We start from the raw sequence: 11,034 nt of genomic DNA on the forward strand, positions 1-11,034 counted from the left end.
TTTTGCTTTTTTTCGAGACAGGGTTTCTCTGTGTAGCCCTGGCTGTCCTGGAACTCACTTTGTAGACCAGGCTGGCCTCGAACTCAGAAATCCGCCTACCTCTGCCTCCTGAGTGCTGGGATTAAAGGCGTGCGCCACCATGCCCAGACTGCCCCTCTTTCTTATCTGCACCGGCATCTCACAGATTTTGCACAGGTTACTCCCTCCCTCCTGCTTCTTCCTTCTCTGTTTCCCCTTGGCTTCTGAGGTTTCTTCTCCAGCCTTGCTGGTAAGGGAGGTTCTCACCCAGGGTTCATGGCAGAGCTCACTGCTGAAAATGGGAGGAGTCATTGAATAAAGTGTAATGAGATGTTTCAACTCAGAAAGCACCAATGAAGAAAAGACCGTGTGAGCCTGGCCCTTGCAGCATCCGTGCCTCCCGGAGCCTCCTGAGTACTTCCTGCCTGGAATTGGAACGGCCATCTTGATGGAATTATTCACCACTTTCTTGATGAATTTTAATAACATTAGCATCTATCAGGTGCTATAGTCCTTCTTCCCATTGCTTCCAAGTCTTTAACAGTAGAGGTTTGACAAAGATGCCCGAGAGTCTAAGCAAGCAATGTCTTAGCTCACCTTAGTTCACCTTAGTTCACCTGCACAGGCACATCACTATTCACCCCAGACAGGACACCACAGTCAAATCGAGGAACCATCTCACCCAAGTCTTAGGTTGGAGAACTAGTGAGTTTATTGGTTTGTTTAATAGGGGCGCTGGGATTGAAGGAAGTATTAGGGAAGCATGGCTAACTCCAAGGCATCACAAACAGCCCACCTCAGCATGGGTGGCTGCTCCCAAGAGCAGCATCTGCGGCGGAGTTCCCTGCCCACCCGCAGGCAGCTCTCCCGAAGAGTCTCTCACACACCTGTAAGGTAAGTGCTTAACTAACCTTTCAGGGGTGGGTCCTGTGAAATCCGTAACTTTGAGATCCTCCCTCCTCCTTTCTGGAAGGCACATTTTAATGGAGAGAAAATAACTTAATATCAACCTCCATGACTTCAAATTAAACTTTTCAGTTTGGGGCCAACCCAATCCCACATACAACTTATCACATCTGTTTCTGGAACCGCCATCTCTAGCCCACCTAACATGCCTCTCTTAGAGATCCGCTCCCAATCTCAAAGACAAAGCACATAATTTCATAGCAATAAGCTACAGCTTTCACCTGGTACAGCTAAACTCTGCTCTTGGAGAAGGACTTGCTTCCCTGTGACATAAACTGGCCCTTCCACACAGCATACAGATTTATGGACTCACAATGGTGTTGCATATTATGCTTTCTGCTTGACGTCTACAAGTGGAAGCCTTCCTAGAACTAAGCTACGGCACTCCTCAAATATATGTCTATATGTCTCACAAGACTTGTCTTGCTTCGAGAGGCAGCTTTTCATAAACTTCTTCCCTTATTAAAATGCTTAATATAGAACTGTACTCAGGGCGCCTACTGTGGTCGGAATACTGAGACACAAAAGGGCTGTTCATCAATCTTTCATACTAGCTATCATCACCCTCTCCCCCCTCTACACCGTCCTCAGAAGGTGAGTTCCCCCTGAAAAACAGCTTTTCTGCTTGGAAGCACTGTGTTTAGAGAAAGAATCCAGCTCTGTAAATAATGCTGTAAGAGCGCCCCCTTTCGAGGAATAGAGACATTACAAGAGGAACCTCAAAGTGAGTTTATGTCTTTTTCTCTTCAGGACTGGCAAATGCCTACTAAAGGCTTGGCTTCCTGCCATGTGGTGGGTGGCGAGAAGGGAAAATGGAATAAGTAGAATGGATCTGAAGAATATATATTAAAAAAAAGCAACTGCCATAAACTGACTTTGCTCCTCCCACAGTTACCTACTCCGAAAATTAATCTTCCTAAACCAGAGTTCTGAATAGTTACTCCCCTTAATGATCTACAACATCTCCCCATTGCTCCCTATATTAAATATAAAATATGGCGTGTGTGTGTGTGTGTGTAGGCGTCAAGCTCCTCCCTACCAAGGGCCAGGCATACCCTCCCCCACCCCCCTATATTTCTTTCCCTAGCTACTCTTTAAGGACCGTCTTACCTCATCAGAAACTCAGATCATTCAATCAGAGCTGGAGAGGATTCCTAAGTGAATTGTGCTCCTTCAGTCCCTGGATGAGCAGTCTAGATGAGCCTCCATTCCTTTCCAGAAAAGTCAGGTCCAAACCTCACCTCCAGAAGTGAGCCTTCCGTCCTAGTCACTGGCATTACCTGTCTCCCCTGGTTGTTTGCCCCTCATGCTGCCTGAGAGTGGAAAAAACCCCAGAGATACTAGAAAATCCTTTTTGACTATGACTGTGTTCTTTTATTTCTTTGTTGTTGTTGTTGTTTTGTTTGTTTGTTTGTTTTGTTTTTTGAGACAGGGTTCCTCTGTGTAGCTCTGGCTGTCCTGGAACTCACTCTATAGACCAGGCTGGCCTTGAACTCAGAGATCCACCTGCCTCTGCCTCCCAAGTGCTGGGATTAAAGGTGTGCGCCACCATGCCCAGCTGTGCTTTTATTTCTAAGAGAAAGGTTCACTGCTTTCACCAATTCCTTAATGGGTAAAGTTGAAAGGGTTAGGGAAGCCGGGCAGTGGTGAGAGAGCTTTTACAACTTCTACTAGGAGAGATAGCTGTCTTAGCCAGAGAGCTTTTAGAATAGGGAAAAAAAGGTGTCTAGAGCAGAGAAGTACACACACACACACACACACACACACACANAGAGAGAGAGAGAGAGAGAGAGAGAGAGAGAGAGAGAGAGAGAGAGAGAGAGAACCATCTCAGCAGTACCTAGGCCCCCAGCTTGGTACCACAATTTGACTTTGAGTCATTTCTTTCTGCTGCTCCCAGACACCCCTTCTCCAGGTTGGTCCTTGGCATATGGGGAAAGTGGATGTGCACGCAGGCAGGATGAGGTACCATAGAAATAGAGCACGGTAAAGACTCACAGTATGGAGAACACTGGAAGAAAAGCAGCAGCCGGCATAGCATCCCACGCTGGGAAAAGGAAGTAGAGTGCTCTGGGCCAAACCACGGCAAATCTTCCCTAAATGAGCTCCACCGGCATCTGCACAGATGTACAAAGTATGTCGTGTAAAACAATACAATTCTTGTGTTTTACACAAGGGGACAAAGTATCACAGGCAAAGAGAAACAGTCGCCTGAACTCCTGCCTGAAACCTGGCAGTCAAAGGGGCCAGCAGTCCCTTGTTCCAAAGAAACAGAGCTAAGTTCTGTCATGGGAGAAGGGCTCGCCCACTCCAGGACACAGACTGTGCTCTCTCAGAACGGAAGCAGTTCACTGTAATCCAAAGAACTCTAGCCTCGAATTCAATAACTTTGAGAAGAAGAGGGTCATGGAGAGGATGACAAAACCAGACAGGGGAGGGTCACAAAACAACACCCAAAGAAAAGGGAGAAAGAAAGGCAGAGCGGGCGCTTTACATTACGAAGGCAAGGCGGCATTCTGTACTGTACTCTCAGGTCCCAGAGAGCCGGACTCAAAAAGGAGTCACTTTGATAAATAAAAGGAGAGGGAAGAGGTATCTTTGTAAAAATGTGCCAGAGGCTAAGAAAACAGACAAACAGACAGGATTACAGATCTCAAGAACAAACATGGGCATGAAGCCAAGTTCCAGCAGGAAGGGAAAAGTTAATTTAATGGAAATGTTAGCCCTTAGGACAGTGGTTCTCAACCTGTGGGTTGGGACCCCCTTTCACATGCCAGATATTTGCATTATGATTTATAACAGGAAAATTACAGTTATGAAGTAGCAATAAAATAGCTCTATGGCTGGAGATCACCACAACTTGAGGGACCAGTGTTAACATTAGCAAGTCTGAGGACTGCTGTTATAGAAGCAGGGGGCAGGAGTGGGGGGTGGGGAGGGGCAGCAGAAGTTACTGCTCTGGGTCTGCTTGTTCCTCAGAGGAGAATCTTGAAGGTAACCATGTGGGTGAGTTCCTGATAGCCCAGATCAGGTGAAACAAACAAACCAACCAACAAATCCCGAATGCCAATACTTAGATGACAGAATCTTTGTAGTTGGAAAGTCTATGGGAATAAAGGTTCAAAAAGTCTATTCACTTAGTCAATAGACTGTTCTTGGAGGAGTATATGCATGGCTGGTGGGATCCCACCTAAAGAACTCAGATATAGAGATGTGCAGAAAATCAGCTTAACTGAGTGGTACCCATACACCAGTGCTTTCAAAAGTACCACGAGGACTCTGCTATTTTTTTAAAAAAAATTTTTTAAAACAAATTTTCAACTTTTCTGAGCTTAATAATAAAAGTTAACTGTGGCCAGAGGAATGGCTTAGCAGTGAATAGCGCTTCCTGCTCTTCCAGAGCTGCTGAGCTCAATTCACAGAACCCACTTTGGTTGGCCCATAACCTCCTCTAACTCCAGCTTCTGTAGGACCCTCTTTTGGGATCCCCACTTGAGTCTTGGGAAAGGGCCCACCCAAAGAAACGCGAGAGACCTTCTTGATGTAAAAAATATGAGGTAGTTTAATGATGGAGCTCCGGGCAGATACGTATCCCATGCAGGAGACAGAGGCATTGACCACGAGGCCCGAAAGCTAGGGGTTTTTATAGGGAGGGGCGTCGGGGGCTCAGGAGAATTGGCACGGTTGCACACGATTGGCTCATTTAAACATCAACAGATTGATTACACATTTGCAGAATGGTATGTGCAAGTCAGGATATCAGGAGACCTGAGGGGCGGACACTTATCTAGGTCAGCGTAACATTTGGTTAACACATGACTCCAAACTATCAGCCCCAGGAATGTTTTAGCAACGGGCCTGCCCAGATGCGCTGGGCCTGTTCCACTATGTTCTCCGCCTCAGGCTTCTAAGCTTACAAACAACTTTTTCTTTGAACTATTTGACAGGTTACATGAATCAGGCCTCAAATTTATCCTAAATTTCACTTCCCTTCACTTCTGGTATCTGCTGTCCTCTTCTGGGCCTCAGGGGGCACTGTACTCTTGTCCCTCAGAGGAACACCACACACACACACACACACACACACACACACACACACACCCCTTTGAAATACCTTTTAAGAGTTACTGAGTCAGGTATGATGGTTCATGCCTTTAATCCCAGCACTTGGCAGGCAGAGGCAGGAAGATCTCTGAAATCTAGGCTAACTCAGCCTAGTTAACCTTTTAACATGCTAACTTATATAGATAAAAATGCTACAAATTCATTCAAACTCAAAAACTTTTGATCATAGCAGTAACAATCATTCCATCTTCTGTAGCCACAGCAAACAATAAATCCAACACATTTATCCTGTTAGAATCCGTGAATTTCAAAGGGCATCATGTACAAAATGGGCTGATGACAGAGTTGAATAGAAAAAATATTTGCTTTGCCTAAAATGAACAAGACTAAAATATCATTCTAGAATATACAATTAATACCTGCAAATAAATAGGAACAAGATGGCAGACCACCGGCACAAAGGAACAAATGATATGATCTGGCAACTTACTAAGGAGGAGAAACTAATAGGAATATGAAAATTCAATTAAAATAGTTAATAACACAAGTTAAACCAATAATGTGGTATCTCTTTATAGCTACCAAAGCTACGAGAAAAAAAAAAAAAGGAACTGGCAAAGTTGCGAATGTCAGACATGCAGATCTATAGGGTCTTTGGAAAGTCATGTAAGAATACATGTTATGTAGAGCTACAACTAGTGGCTTTACACAGTATAGGATAAATCTTTTTACAGTTCCAGAATGGACCAAGCAGGGATGTCTGACGTAGAGTTATAACCTAGTGAGCAGAACTGGAGATGACACTGGAGTCGGCATGCCACTGTGAGAGTGAGCCAAGAGAGGCAGAATAAATGTTAGCATCTGGCAAAGTGCATGGGGCTGGAAAGCCATGCCCAGTGGCTCAAGTAAACATAGATAGGGCAGATATCTCAGCAGCTTTGGGGAACTAGAAAAATGAGTGTCTAGGAATGGAGGTAGAGTTCATCGATAAGCATCTGCTGAGCATGGGCAAAGCCCTGGGCTCAATCCCCAGTAGAGGAAAAGAAAATTCCACAAAGCAACTATGTGTGCAAAACACAAATATACACAGTAGAAAATTACTGACCTACCATAAAAGCAGAAAGATGAGAGTAGAGACAAAAGATGTGACTCGAACAAGAGAGGTTTTACTTGCAGACATTAGTAATGGTGCATGCTGTGAACCAGAGTATGGCTAACTTGCATAGGAGCAAATAAAACACAATAACAATCTATCAGAACAATATCTGAAAGAGGAAGGGCCAGAATGAGTAATTCTTGCAGAAAAAAGTCCCCCAACTCTGACAGCAAAATGAACTCGTTATTCCCAATAAGTACAAAGAAGAGATATGTGGTGCTCAGGCCCACCAGGGATTGCTCATAGTTGTTAGGGTGGGTGGTAACATTTCCTGAGTTTTCTGTAGGGTGTAAAGTTATTCCACAACACAAGGTGCAAACATAAAAGGCTGACACAAAGCAGGGGGAGGGGCATTATCTCTGGAGATATGATCTTTTATTTCTGTCCCCCCTAACTTCAACGTACTTTCCCTGTGCACCAACTTTTTTTTTTTTTTTTTTTTTTTTTTGTCTCTGTATGCCTGGCAGGGTCAGCTGTAGTGACGGGTAGATGAGATACAGAATTTTTTGATGGCAACTGTCCACTCCTACAGGGGAAGAGAGTTTTTGAGAAGTAGGCCGTGTAGCATTACAGACACACTCCAAAGCATCTACACCTCATAGGTCATCAAGTGAACATTATGCTTAGGTTTGTCTATCTCATGGGACCCTGTCGTCCCTTTCAGATGTTCCTATTTGAGGTGATTGTTTCTGCTTCCTAGTAAGGAAGGCAGGTCTTGTGTTAGGGTAGGATAATTTAAAGAAGAATTATTTTTAAGGGCCCAGGTGGGGACTGTACAAAATCACAAACACAAACAAAACAAAACAAAAATCTAGAAGAGTGGAGACAGAACTAGGTGGAGAGTGTGGATCAGTAGACCCCTTAAAGAGAAATGGGGGGGGGGTACTGGGTGGCGTGGGGTGGAGTGAGGTGGGGAGACTAGATACCCAACCTCGGGTTCCGCCTTTACCATTCATGGATCGAACCCGATGGAAAGCAGAGATGAATGAGAACAGTTTATGCAGGCCAGTCTTCCAAGTCCTGAGATGGATGACAAGGACAAGGAGTCGTAGAGCCAGACAGAAGACATCTAGGTCTTTAGATTTAGTATTACAAATTTTAGAGTTAGCGTTTAATTTTCATGACTCGCATAAGCCGTATTTCTGTATACTAAACTGTTTCACAAGACTCGGGACTTGTGGAGTGAGGGCTCTCAACACTTTCTCCCCTGTCCTGTTGGAGCTTTGCTTCTGTTCTGTTTGGTTAACGTACCAGGATTTTGCTAGATTTTTATGAGGAATACCGTCACAACACCCGGCACAGTAAAAAACACTTGCGCCAAGGACTGATAATTTAATCATATACTAATTGGGTAGAGAGAAAAATAAATTACTCAAAAACGACGCGGGAGCACAGAGATAAGGAAGACACACATTGTGGGAACTCAGAGATCCTAGTGACTTCAGGTACGTGGCGAGAGGGTTTTCTTGAGTTGTTAACTGAAAGGGGGCGATAAGGCGGCTGAGGACACTGCAGTTGTTTACTGGCGGGAAGTGCAGCCCAGCATTACACAATTCGCTAAAAATGGAGCTATCGCTTGGAGAGATTCAGGCTCTGCATCCTCGGACTGGACTGGCAGCTACCGAGCTTTCATTTGATTGGTAGAGGGCTTTCCGGCTATGCTCCGCCCACAGCCCAACCTCCGCCAAAGGGGAGGGGTACTCGGTTGGATGGGTATCCCACGCCCTGAGCTCCTGGGCAGGATCCTGCAGCTGCCCACCTCGGCTGCTGCAGTCACATCCCGAAATAGACCTTGTTTCTCAGAGGTGGGCAAATCTGGATCTGGCGCGGGAGGGTTGGTCAAGGAGACGGCGCTCATTGGTTGTACAGGGCGCGCCGAGAGGCTGAGGAAGGCTGATTGGTCGCAGGTTCTGCTTGGTTCTAATCAGGTCAAGGCCTGCAGCGTCTTCGGGTGCTGCCGCCAGGTGGAGCTGGGCTGGGAGATGTGAGGACCTCGGGGAAGGAGCGGAGGATCAGAGAGAACTTCAGGGTTCCCTTCCCGTTTTTTTTTTTTTTTTTTTTTTTGGAGGGGTGGTGGTGGTGGTGGTGGTGGTGGTGGAGACTGAGCTAACTCTAATGCAGTGGTTCTCAACCTTCCTAGTGCTGCNGCCTATGACAAACTTCAACCTCTTTTCACAATAAAAGTCCTAAGAAACTACGACCAAAGAAATTATTTCTTTCTTTTTTTTTTTTTTTTTTTTTTATTTATTTATTTTATTTTATGTAAGCGCTATTGTATTCATTCTGTCTCGAAGCACATTTGTCAGGAGGGCAGACCAGAAAATGAGAGACAGCAACTCCACACATTGACTTTTTTGTTCTACATTTTAAAACCCTTTTTTTTGGAGGGGTGGTGGTGGTGGTGGTGGTGGTGGTGGAGACTGAGCTAACTCTAATGCAGTGGTTCTCAACCTTCCTAGTGCTGCGACCCTTTAATACATTTCCTAATGTGGTGACCCTCTCAACCATAAAATTATTTTCATTGCTTCTTCATAACAAGTTTTGCTACTGTTATAAATTGTAATGTAAATATCTGATATGCAGGATATCTGATATGCAATCCAAAGGAGTAGAGACCCACAGCTTAAGAACAGCTGCTCTAGGCTCACCTAGTCATCTTGAATCCTCTCCAGAGCCCTTCTTATGTAGTTGTCTGGTTTTGCGAGGACCCTGCAGCTCTTCCCTTCCGGGGGTGGGGGCGACGACAGCCCACAGCTGCAGCAGGGGAGGTCTGACACAGGCAGTACTTCCCTTGTGAGCCCCTCTTATGACCTGTTCCACCTGGGAGACTTGAGGGGACAGTTTCAGGTCACCCCAGGTCGGATTTCTCAGTAATTCTTAGCTCCCAACCCATCTTCTGACATGCTTGTTGAACACACATATGCAAGGAATCAATTTTTTTTTGGGGGGGGTTGGAATTTTAGTCCTAACAGCCAGCACCCCTTCCCGATTTGCACCTAACAGCTCCTCCGAATTCTTCATGGTTTAGCTAACATCACCTTCCTGGCATTCTTCCAGACCTCCGTAGGTGAGCTAAGGACAGTAACACAGTTCCACCGCAGTGTAGCTGCTGAATTTACCCGAGGTCAGTCTCAGGGGCACTGACTACCCAGGGGCAGGTATGCTACTAAAGAAAATATTTCTCTCCTTGGAATCCTTGACCTTGGATAGCCCAGTCCAACTCATTCTATTACCTATTTAGACGTCTTTAGGAAGTAGAGGGGCCCCATAAGCCCCTCCCTTTCAGTGACGCAGTCAATGGAGTGTGCAGGTCACCTAGAGGTGACCACAACTGCTGAGGAAGAGGTCAAGAGGGTAATAGCAGTGTCGTGCCAGAAGAGGAGGCGGTAGGTTCTGGGGCCAGGGCACCTGAGTGAGAATGGTAGCCACACCCTTTAAATACTGTGTAATCTGAACAAACAAACAAACAAACAAACTACTAGGAACTTCCGTTTTTGACGTCAAATAGTGATCCTACTATCAAGGGATTCAACTGTAAAGGTCTGTGGACCAACGTACTTAACAACCTTGAGCTGCTGTTAGCTGTGGTGTTTTATGCGAACCTTTTAATAACGGAGTTTTTGCTGACCTGCCCTGTTCATAATCTCATCGTCTATAAGTGCTCAGAACTGTAGGGGAGCGCGGTACTCAACTTGTGGGTCAGGGTCGCCTAAGACCGTCAGAAAACACAGATATTTACGTTACAATTCATAACAGCAGCAGACTCACAGTTATGAAGTGGCAACGAAAATAACCTTATTACTTCATGTGTGTAGGTCACCGCAACATGAGGAACGGTGTTCAGGGGTCTCAGTGTCAGGATGGCTGAGAACCACTGTTGCATGGCTGTGATGTAATTCTCAAAAACTGACTCAAAAGCCCACGGTCTCTTTTGTCTGCCTGCCTGTCCTTTCCCTTTTCAGAGACTTTTATGCATATTGGAATTTCAAACCTAAGAAAGCTAGGACTCCAGACAGAAAAAACGAGGCCTCTTTTCTCCACGGTGACCTGGAAGGTCATGGTGACCTTCCCCTCAGTTTGATAACTTCAGACAGGGTTCTTCTGGGTTGCAAGTCTTTCCTCTCTTTTTTTCTTACAGAACTTACTTCAGAACACTTGCAACTGCTAATTTTCTCTGGGCCTTTGATATGTATATAAGTCTTAGAAACTTACTGCCAGTTTCCCGACCCAGAAAAGGTCTTCTCAGGCCCTGAGCTATTGAAGGTCTGTCCTTGAGGAAGATGGTGTCCTCTCTCTCAGCCTGGGGGTGGGGTAAGAACCTGACTCCACACGGGTAAGCTAATAGTCTTAAAGATCAGGACACGTTTACTTTCCCTTAGGTGAGACCCATTAGCAGCGCAGGTCACTTCTAGCAACCCCCCCTTCCGGGGGTTGGTTCTCTTCTTCCATCTGTATGATGTCCAGGAATGGCCGTACTTGATGGGCTGTCTCCCTGACCCAGTCCACCCTCCTCTCTCTCTTTCTCTCTTTCCTGTTTTGTTTGTTTGAGACAGGGTTTCAATATATAGCACTGGCTATTGAGCCCCTCCCCAATTTAAGAATATTTTTATTTAACTTACAAAGTAGTAAGATCTACAAAATATATCTCAGGGAGCCCTTTCTTGCCCTCTTGCTTTTTGTTAATCCCCCCGACCCTTTCTTTTTCATCCCGTATTCATCCTGCTTGAGACTTGCCAACTCTTGGATCTCCCTATCGCCCCTTTACTTTCACATCGAATGTGCCCTTCTCTCCTCTCCTCTCTCCTCTCCTCTCCTCTCCTCTCTCCTCT

The sequence above is a fragment of the Mus pahari genome, chromosome 17, assembly GCF_900095145.1.
Source record: "Mus pahari chromosome 17, PAHARI_EIJ_v1.1, whole genome shotgun sequence".
NCBI lineage: Eukaryota > Metazoa > Chordata > Mammalia > Rodentia > Muridae > Mus > Mus pahari.